This window comes from Prionailurus bengalensis, chromosome B1, assembly GCF_016509475.1.
Source record: "Prionailurus bengalensis isolate Pbe53 chromosome B1, Fcat_Pben_1.1_paternal_pri, whole genome shotgun sequence".
In the NCBI taxonomy this organism is placed as follows: domain Eukaryota; kingdom Metazoa; phylum Chordata; class Mammalia; order Carnivora; family Felidae; genus Prionailurus; species Prionailurus bengalensis.
Genome location: NC_057344.1, coordinates 111,365,136 through 111,376,347, shown reverse-complemented (window position 1 = coordinate 111,376,347; position 11,212 = coordinate 111,365,136). Strand labels below are relative to the sequence as shown.

The window sequence follows — 11,212 nt, the reverse complement described above, 5'->3', positions numbered from 1 at the left end:
GGAATAATCATGTGCAAAAAAGACACACAAGCATCATCTTGTAAATTATTGCTTATGTTACAGATGAGAAACAGAAGCCCTGAGTTGTTCAATTACTTATCCAAAGTCACAGGACAAATGGAGTTATCCCAGATGCTAGATTTAGGTGCTAAAGCCAACACCTAGGAGAAACACCACTAGTAGTCAAATTTATCCTAGGGAAAAAGAATCCCCCAGGAATATGCCTCAGTAGAAAAATTAATTCTCGAGGCACCTGGGTGGCTCAGTCAGTTAAGCGTCCAACTTCGGCTGAGGTCATGATCTCACGGTTCATAAGTTTGAGCCCCGTGTCAGTCTCTATGCAGACAGCTCAGAGCCTGGAGCCTGCTTCAGATTATGTGTCTTCCTCTCTCTCTCTGCTCCTCCCCCACTCTGTCTCTCAAAAATAAATACATGTTAAAAAACAAAAATGAAGTTCAACAGAGCCAATTTTCCCATTATTAGAAGCAGTCCCTGTTCCTTCCAATGGACACAGATGTATGCGAAGATCATGTCATGAGACAAGTGAATCTTGCTTTTGCTCAAGCCCATGGTGCTGGCAGGATGGGCAAGTGTCGTGGTCTTCATACTGCCAGGAAGCTCCGTAGCCACTGACGAGATCAGAAGTGGTACGATAAACAGTACAAGAAAGCCAATTTGGGCACAGTCCTGAAGGCCAACCATTTTGGAGGCTCTTCCCATGCGAAAGGAATTGTGCTGGAAAAAGTAGGGGTTGAAGCCAAACGGCCAAATTCTGCCATCAGGAAGTGTGTCAGAGTCCAGCTGATCAAGAATGGCAAGAAAATCACCGCCTTTGTACCCAATGATGGTTGTTTGAATTTTATTGAGGAAAACGGTGAGGTTCTGGTTGCCGGATTTGGTTGCAAAGGTCATGCTGTTGGTGACATTCCTGGAGTTTGCTTTAAGGTCGTCAAAGTAGCCAACGTCTCTCTCTTTTGGCCTTATACAAAGGCAAGAAGCAAAGACCAAGATCTTACGTTTTGATGATGAAAACATGACAATAAATTTTCATATACAACAACAACAAAAAGACAAGTGAATCTTTTAAAAAAAATTTTTTTTAACATTTATTCATTTCTGAGAGACAGAGAGAGTATGAATGGGGGAGGGGCCGAGAGGGAGACACAGAATCCAAAGCAGGTTCCAGGCTCTGAGCTGTCAGCACAGAGCCTGATGTGGGGCTGGAACCCACAAACCGTGAGATCATGACCGGAGCCAAAGTTGGATGCTTAACTGACTAAGCCACCCATGTGCCCTAAACCTTTTTTTTTTTTTTTAAGATTTTATTTTTAAGTAATGTCTACACCGAAAGTGAGGCTCAAACTCACAACCAGAGATCAAGAAGTCACACGCTCTACCCACTGAGCCAGCCAGGCACCCCAAGTGAATCTTTAAGTGCTAAATCACACACAAGTGTGGCTCAATGTTCACACTCAGAAAAGAATTTGGAAAATGAAGCCTGGGAAGAGTATATTCCTGTTTCCCAATTAAGACTTTCCCATATAAATTAAATTATCACACTCTCCTTTCTCTCCTCTTCTCCCTCTTCTTTACTTTTCTCCTTTTTCTCCCTCTCTCCTTTCTGAGCTTGTAGGATTTGTTATTTCAGGGAAATGCATGGATTTTCTTGACTGCATCAAGGTTGATGGGACCGTAGGACTCTATAAGAGATACCGGAATAGTGGAAACATCGAAGAAAATACATGAATGACAATCATCTGTTATCTAGGAATCTGCCTAGTGACTTTCTTTGGTTTATATCACATAGGAAGTATTTACCATTTTTTTCTCACCATCCCAATGACTTACTCTCCCAAACCTCAGACCTCATTTCTCAGTACTTGAAACAGTTTGGGCCAAAAAACTATTTAAACACGTTGAACCAAATCTATGGGTTCTGCTCTTCAATACTTTGCTCTGCCTAGCTCTCAGAGTCCTTAACAAGTTTGAAAACGTTTCATTTGAAAATCATCACTCCGCAGGGTATCGAGCCTTGGCAAAATTCCCTCACCAATTCATTATCCATCAGCTCTGCCCTTGATTTAAACTCACTACCTGTGGGGGTGTCTGGCTGACTCAGTCCGAGGAGCCTGCCCCTCTTGATCTTTGAGCTGTAGGTTCAAGTCCCACGTTGGGTGTAGAGATTACTTAAAAATACAATCTTATGGGGTGCCTGCATGGCTCAGTCGGTTAAGCATCCAACTCTTGATTTTGGCTCAGGTCACGATTTCATGGTTTATGAGACTGAGCCCCGAGTAGGGCTCTGTGCTGCCAGCGTGGAGCGTGCTTGGGACTCTGTCTCCCTCTCTCCCTGCCCCTCACCCACTCACTCGCCCTCTTGCACATGTTGTTGTTCTTTTTCTTCCCTCTCTCTCTCTCTCCCTTTCAAAAATAAATAAGCATTTTTAATTAAAAAAATAAAATCTTAAAAAATGAAAAAAAACTGAATTCACTAAGGTATCCTGGAGTTATATGGACCCCAGAGTGAACAATTACTGCTCAATTATAGATGGCTTCTCATATATGTAGGATTTTTAAATTAAAAACAAAAATAGAATTCAGGATTAGAACTGGACAGTGTAGCATCACACTTTCACTTTTATTTAATGTATTTGGCATATCTAAAATATTAAGATTTTTAAGAGCTATTTTCAGCCCTGTTACTGCTCCAGTCAAAGACAGTGAAATGTGAGTAGAGATGCAATTGCATTAAATGAAGCTAACAGGGTTTGCAAAGCATATACAAGCAAGGGCTTCGCTGGGTTGACTAAGGTTAAGCAATGCAGCTTTAGAGCTCAATGTAGGTGGAAGGGGATCAGAAAAGTACTTCAGAAATACAGTGTTAAGACTGACTCAGGAAAACTTGAACTACTTTTGCATGACAGAATTCGGAGTATCAGTCAAAGGCTATTCTTCCTAGCACAAACTTACAATGGAACTATTTTACCCGGTGATGCTGGAGGAAATAGGACAGAGAGTTGTGAAAGCACCTGAAGTATACAAACAAAGGAAGAGATGCAGAATAGTGCAAATTATTTTACATCTTACAATAATTCTTGTCTTAAATGGCTTACACTGCCAGCTATGAAAACTTGTGGATTTTACTTCTATATCAATACTCATTTTGGATGTCAACCTTTTTTTTTTTTTTTTTTAATAGTTTTATCACATCACTGCCTCATTTGTGAATCTATCAAGATTTCCTGTTTACTGGTTACTATATCTCTTAGCTTAGCATTCTGGGCTCATTGTCAACTCCTCAACCTCATCTTTTGTTATTTCCTAACATGACCTTCTTCTTGAGCCAAGTTAATTGGCAGATAGCACCCAGCACATGACTTGCTAGTTCCTCTCTGTGGGCCCTTGGAAAAGCCATTCTTTAAATGTGGAATGGCTTTGCCACTCTCTGCCAATCTATATCCATCACTTCCTCTCAGTGCTGATCCAAAACTTAATTTTCTCCAAGGAGTCTTGGAGACTCTGATCACTTCTTTACTGCATATTCCCCAATCATCTAAACTCTGAGGTGCTTCTTACTGTGGTCCTTGTTAATTTCCTTAAATTACTTCATGTGACTGCTGTCTCTACAGAACTGGGACTGATTCTTTCTTTGTTATTTGAATTGAACTTAGCACCTGGCAGCACTAACTGATTCCAATGCTATTGCCACTACTTGTCATAAATATCAGAGTTAATTGTTCAATATTTATAAGCCAGGGAAAAGGAAATACAAAGAAAGATTGTAAAGCATAAAAGTAACAGGCACATGGGATAAACTGATACATGAAAGTGTGCACATAAACCAAGTGGAAAAAAAAAAGCAATAGACCCTAATGCTTTATAGATAAAGGTAAACATAAATATATTTTAAAAATAAATAAATAAAGTCACCTGGCTGGTTCAGTCAATAGAGCATGAAACTCGGGGCCCCTGGGTGGCTCTGTTGGTTAAGTGTCCGACTGGGTCTCAGGTCATGATCTTAACAGTTTGTCAGTTCCAACCCTGTGTCGGGCTCTGTGCTGACAGCTCGGGGCCTGCTTTGGATTTGGTGTCTCCCTTTTCTCTCTGCTGTCCCCTGCTCATGCTCTGTCTCTGTCTCTGTCTCTCTTTCTCAAAAACTAAATAATAAACTTTAAAAAAATTTAAAAGATAGAGTATGTAACTCTTGATCTCAGGGTCTTGAGTTCAACCACCCACGTTGGTCATACAGCCTACCTAAATATAAATAAATAAATGAACAAATAAAATAAAATAAAATAAAAATTGTATCACAAAATAGTATATATACTGATTTCGACTCAGTAAAATATTAGGTACATTTATTTCATACCTGGTAATTGGTGTTAGAGATTAACTTTTGTTCTATAAATTTGAGTCTAACAAAAAACAAAAAGTAAGAGATAGTGATGGAAGTTGAATAGTTCTGCTTCTTCAGTTTAAGGGAATACACCCCCATCCCTCCTTTCCTGTCGTCCACAAGTCCACAAGAACTGACGAAGAACATATCCTGTGCAGGGCATTGGCAGTTGTGATCTACCTACAGGTGACTGATGCTCACTAATATTGGAGAATCTCTGCACTAGGGCACGAGATCCTGTGGTTCAGTGGTTCTCAAACTTTAGGGTTGCATCAGCATCACCTGGAGGGCTTGTTGAACTCTCTACCTCCAGAGTTTCCGATCCAGTAGGTCTGGGATAGGTTTGAGAATTTGCATCTCCAACGAGTCCCCTGATGATGCTGATGCTGCTGGTCCAGATGGCTCTCTGAGGACCACTGTCTTCACGATTATCTGACGCTAATCAGATTACCTTGTACAGCTAATTTTTGCATATCATATGGCTTCTTCTACTTGCTTAAGCCCATATCATATTCCCTTGTAAACTAACCTATGGTCTGCGTCCATCCAACACAGCCCCTCTCTCTTTCTACTTAATTTTCCTTCCCCAAGGCCTCTATGAAAAAAACACCACCACCCTCTAACTTACCTATGCCAAGAAAGAGAAAGCTATGATTAAAAGTTCTCAGAGCAAGTTTTTGATGACTCTGCTTTAGTCGACACCCAAAGCTGATGTTTAATCCCAGAGGCATGAGACCCTGTGCAGGCCTGAAGAAGTATTTGGTTTCACCACACTTCTGCCCCCAACCTGCATATCATTGAAAGGTAACCTCTTCTGATTATATACTTAACTTTGAAATGGTTTCAAAAGGTAGGAGGGGACTTAAGACCTTCCTTATGTTCTGCTCTCACAGGGTTATCGAGAATTGATTTCACAAAGACACCCAAACCGAAGCAGAGGCTGCAGCTACTGTTTGAGACTATGCATACCCTCAGAAGTGAGAATGCTGTCAGCACATGACAAATGTTCTTGCAGCAGCTGGGAAGGCATACCAAGCGTCCAATGTGATACGGTATATTTTTGCCCAGAGTCACATAGTCCCTGCCTTTAAATATCCAGGTCGCACTTTGAAAGGATGAGCCAATCATTTAAAATTTCTGATTATTATATGCAAAATAGAGAATTGTTAACCTTAGTTTCTTTAACTTTCCTATCTCAAAGTTGAAACCAGGAACAACGTAATGTGTTCCTTGTTGATAGGCTCTTATTTTGGCAGTCTTTATTTTTTACAGTACAATGTGGTTATATTTAGTTAGTCATTCCCTTCTAAGCCCTTGAAATTTTTTGTTTGTTTAGTTGGTTTTAGTACCCTTAGAGGAAGAGGAGAGATCTATTAACATACATGAGAAGTGACCACAAAAGGGTTTTAATACAGCAGTGGAGTTTCTGAGATTAGGGTTGGGTTTTCCTCTATTGACAGGATTAATGCAGTCTTGTTTCTGGCCCACTGAAGAGGGTTGGCCTTCTGCAAAGTGATCAAGTAGACAGGTTAATCTTCAGGGTCCGAGACTGTCCCATTTTTGGGATGTCTGGATGGCTCACCTGGTTGAGTATCCAACTCTTGATTTTGGCATGAACTCTCATGGTTCATGAAATCAAGCCACACGTTGGTCTCCTTGTTGAGTGTGGAGACTGCTTGGGACTCTCTCTCTGTGTCTCTTTCTCTTCCTCTGGCCCTCTCCCCCACTACGGGCTATCTCTCTAAAATTAAAAAAACAAAACAAAACGAAAACCTGTTCCATTCTGTGTCCTTCACCTTCTTGGGTGGTGTCCATCTGATCTCATGCCTCCTTTCATGATTGTACTTTTATTAAAATATTTTCTTAGATTTTTCATTACAAATAGCAATGTATATGATTCATGTATTAATTCAGCAAATTTTATTATACAGCTATTTGGGGCTAAGCATCAGCAACAAATAATATATCTGGCTTAGCTGAGCTTATATTCCAGTGAAGGGAAATAGCTGTATATGTATATGTATATGTATATGTATATATATGTGTATGTGTATATGTATACACATCCATATATAAAACATTTATATTTATTTATATATAAATGTACACACACATGCATACACTATGTTAGATTATGATACACACTATGTAGAAAAATAAAGCCAGGAAAGGAGATAGGGAGTTCAAGTGGGTGGTGTGTATGCAGATACTGCAATTTTAAATAGGACACTCAGGGGTTGGTCTTACTGAGAAGATGACATTTAAGTCAGGACCTAAAAGATGTGAGATAGAGAGCAATCCAGCTTTCAAGCCGAGGAGGAGCAAATGCAAGGGCCCTATGGTGGGAATGTGCCTCAGATATTGAGGTAACAACAAGAAGCCTGGCCTGGATGGTGTGGAATGAATACAGGAGAGAGAGGCAGGAGATGAGGCCAAGCGTGGAGGTGGACATCAGATGATATAGAGCCTTGGGGTCGCTGCAAAAAAAAAAAAAATTATTTTGATTCTGAGGGAGATGAGAAGCCACTGGAAGGTTTGGAGCAGAATAATGTGGTCTAAAACATCTTAAAGTACTATCCTTTCTGGGACTACAACACTGTAGAGGTAATGACAATATGTAATATTATGTGTATTATAATGATGATAGAAATAGCCAACATATATTGAACAATTAATATGCACAGGCACTATGATAAGCATTTTATAAGGAGATTCTAAAATAGAATTTCAGCGATAGATATTTTTAGGCAGGAAGTGTCTTCTTTATGAAAACACTTCATTTTCTCTCATTCTCTGTCTACAGACAAGATCAGTCATCCAGTGCCCTGAATTTTGCTGGTGATGTAGAAACTAAACTACTCTTTCAGTCAGAAGAGGTAAAATAGGAAATAAAGAGAAAAGATTCAGATTACATTTTTCCAGAAACACTATTCCTACTGGAAACCCATCATTAAGGGAAACCCATCATTCCTAACTCATCAAAAAAAAAAAAAAAAAAAAATGCTGACCAACTCTTAGCTCTTCATATCCATTCAATGCAAATTCACGGCTCTGTCCTTTTTAATCTTAAATTCTTTCTAGGATGGTGCAGGGCAATTATTTCTCTTTTCTTCCTAAATTCTTTAAATTCTCTGTTTGAATCAGATTTATATTGAGAATCTCTGAAGCTGATGGCTAATGCAAAGTCCTATGTAACTTTGTGTCGATTCAGTAGGGCAAGCTCTATGGCAACATGGTGGAAAATTCCTGGGTCTGTGTCCTTCCTACTGGCCACTCTTTCAAATTCTCAGTCTCTTTCTTTTCTTTGACATGCACCCAAGTAGATTCTTAACATGGTACATGTATAAGTAAATGGCAGTGTTGGGCACCCTTCTGCAGCACCAGAAGACCAAGGAGCTCTCTCTCAATTTTGCAAAACTTCTCAGATGCCTATGCTGGCAGAGAATTAAACTCATGTTTATGTGGTGTGCTCATCTATTTAATTCAATTGCAACAAATACACGAGACACCATTCTAGCTGTGATAAGGAATAAAGGTTTAAGAAACTATTTGCCTGGCCTTATATTTGTCTTTTTGAATATGTTATTTCATATAAAACTTAAATTTTTAGTTAGGTATTATTAGCTACATTTCATCTAAGGAAATTGAAGCTTGGAGAATTAAGATCCTTGATGAAGTTCTTATAACTTATAAGTGGCAAAGTCAGGAGTAAGATTTCAAATTCAGCTGACATTGAAGCTCATGTTTTGCCAACATAGGTGGTAACATTTTATAAAATAGAATGTAAATATCAAGCACACAGCCCATATATGTATTCATTATTCTATGGAACATTTAACATAATTAACCTATTTGAATTGTGTATTCCTGTGGCAAGAGATTTCTTCTTCGATCTTTTATTGAGATACCAATGTTGTCAAAACACAAGGAAGTCCCCTAAGGCAATGCCAATCACTAGAAACTACGAAATCACTCAGTACCAGTTGGAGTGTCATGGGTGTGTGCATTGTAGGGTTAGCACAGGAGACTGGGAGTTTAAGGCTCCTCATGTCTTAATGTGTGTCTCCTCAAGGGCAGGAGGGAGGAGGGAAGTCAAGGGCAGGCACTTGGTGTTCGGCAGGAGGCCAGGTGCAAGATGAGAAGCAACAGCAGCTGAGGATCCGGGGCCTCTGAACCTGTTCTTTTTCTTCGACCTTGACTTATTGGTTTCTATTTTCTTTTACATCCAGTATCAACCTTCTCTCACTTGGTGTTTTCTGTTCCCTGAACTAAATAGGTAGGACTCCCTAAATCCCTTTGAAAAAAAACATCACAAGAATATGAAACTTCAGTCCAAGGATACAGCTTTTGTGTGTGTGTTTTTCAAGATGAAAAATTAGTTTTTTCTTCACTGTTAATGGCAAATAACATAGATAAGTGCAGATGAAGTGCAAGGGGCACATACATACACATGCATATACCTAAAAAAAAAAAAAAAAGATGTAGAGGGGCGCCTGGGTGGCTCAGTCAGTTAAGCGTCTGACTTCAGCTCAGGTCACGATCTCGCAGTCCCTGAGTTCGAGCCCCGCGTCGGGCTCTGGGCGGATGGCTCAGATCCTGGAGCCTGCTTCCGATTCTGTGTCTCCCTCTCTCGCTGCCCCTCCCCCATTCATGCTCTGTCTCTCTCTGTCTCAAAAATAAATAAACATTAAAAAAATTTAAAAAAAAAGATGTAGAAAGGTATATGCTAAGAGTTAGCACTGTTGTCTGGATTGCAGTGTTTGTAGTTCTTTTTCCTTGTCTGTTTTATAATGTTCTTTTTTTTTTTAAGTGATTAGGTATTGCCTTTTTAATAAGGAAGATGACGATTATAGTTACTATGCATCTATGATGACTTATCGACATATTAAAAGTGAAAACTAACAAATTTGTTAGTGAAAAATAACAAATAAAACTAACAAAGACTATGTAAGGACAAATGCAGAACCAAGATAGAATTAAGAAAACTCAAAATAATGGGTGAATAGTTAAGAAAAATATAGCATGGAGGCTTCTGCAAACATACCTCCGCTTTTTGGGAGAGTCTGTTCAGTGGACATGGGATGCTGAGGAAAGACTAAAGACCGCTTAACTTGATAGATTAACCTAATTAAACTCTGATGGATGGATTAACAATAGTTAAATATAAACCATATTGATATCCAAGTAAATCCATAGAACATTATTTTCATTAAAAAAGTGTTTTTATGGGGCACCTGGGTGGCTCAGTCGGTTGAGCATCCGACTTCGGCTCAGGCCATGATCTGGCAGTTTGTGAGTTTGAGCCACACTTGGGGCTTTGTGCTGACAGCTCAGAGCCTGGAGCCTGCTTCGGATTACATGTCTCCCTCTCTCTCTGCCCCTTCCCTGCTCCCACTCTGTCTCTCTCCCTCTCTATAAATAAGTAAACATTAAAAAAAAAGTATTTTTATGAAAACTGCTTAATTGTGTGGGGAAATGTCAAATGAATAAGTCAGCAGGAAAAATTGTATTTGTAGTAGGAATACAAATATTTTTTTAAAGTAATCTAAGCATTAAAAAAAATAATAACTGGAAGGAAATTTACCAATAGTCTATCCATGACAGTGATTATGTAGTGGGACAATGAATAAGCTGTTTTTCCTAGTTCTTTCTTTCTGTATTTCTGAAAATTTTTAAATAAGTGTATTACTTTTGATAGGAAATAACAGTAAAGCCATAGTAATATAAGTTTTTAAATAACTATCTTTTTCTATATCAATCAAATAATTTGAGAAGGTTGTTCTTGTGGGATTTTTGAGTGAGAATTTAAAAACTTAGGCCTCCATAAAATTTTATGTTCACCAAGTTCAGTTAAATTTTTGTTTTAGTCATATAGATACTGAATAGAGAAATAGAATTAAAATACATTTCATGAGATTAGACTAAATATTCATTTTTTTTTAAAGTAATCTCTCTCCCCAACATGGGACTAGAACTCAATGACCCCAAGATCAAGAGTCACATGTTCTAATGACTGAGCCAACCAGGCATCCCTTAGATCATAATTTTAGATTATGCTCTAAATTATTAGTAGCATGCTCTCCTCTTGATTTCAGGGTTGTAAATTTGAGCTCCACATTAGTTGTAGAGATTACTTAAAAATAAAATCTTAAGAAAGATAGAAAGAAAGAAAGAAAGAGAGAGAGAAAGAAAGAAAATTATCATCTAATAATATAATCCAAAAAAAGAAACACTCCTTAAATGTTATTTATTTATTTACTTACTTACTTATTCATTCATTCATTCATTCATTCATTCTTAAGTGCTATTTATAACAAGAATTGGAAGATGATGCAAGGGGAATAGTTACTGAAATTGGGATGTAGATACTTTGTATTGTAAAACCATTGTACATGCTACTTTTTTTTAAACATGCTACTTTTGATTATCATGCAGACAAAAGGTAAAACTGAATATGCAATAGAGACAATGGGTTATCCCTGATAATTTCATTATGTAAAAATATGCATGCATCTTACAAATTACTAGGAAAGGAATATACAAAGTATTAATGTTAGCTTTAGGGAAGTGTTATAATGGATGATTTCCCCTTATTTTATATATACAAAAAACTTAAAACATTTTTATAAATGTAGTTTGCTTTTTAAAGGGAAAAATCATCTACAAAATTGCCACTCAAAAAATAACCACAGAGCGAGAGGGGCTACTTTATGTGAGAGCAAGTCTGGGCTAGGCAAAGGCAACAAGAGGATAGTACCTATCTGACAGGATTATTTAAGAATTAGTAATGGAGTGCTTAGTATAGCATCTAACACA

General features: G+C 38.3%; 1 pseudogene; it reads left to right on the top strand.

Moving 5' to 3' along the window:
* The first annotated feature begins 555 nt into the window (after nucleotides 1-555).
* Nucleotides 556-1,055, top strand: LOC122468048 (annotated as a pseudogene).
* Nucleotides 1,056-11,212: the final 10,157 nt, after the last annotated feature.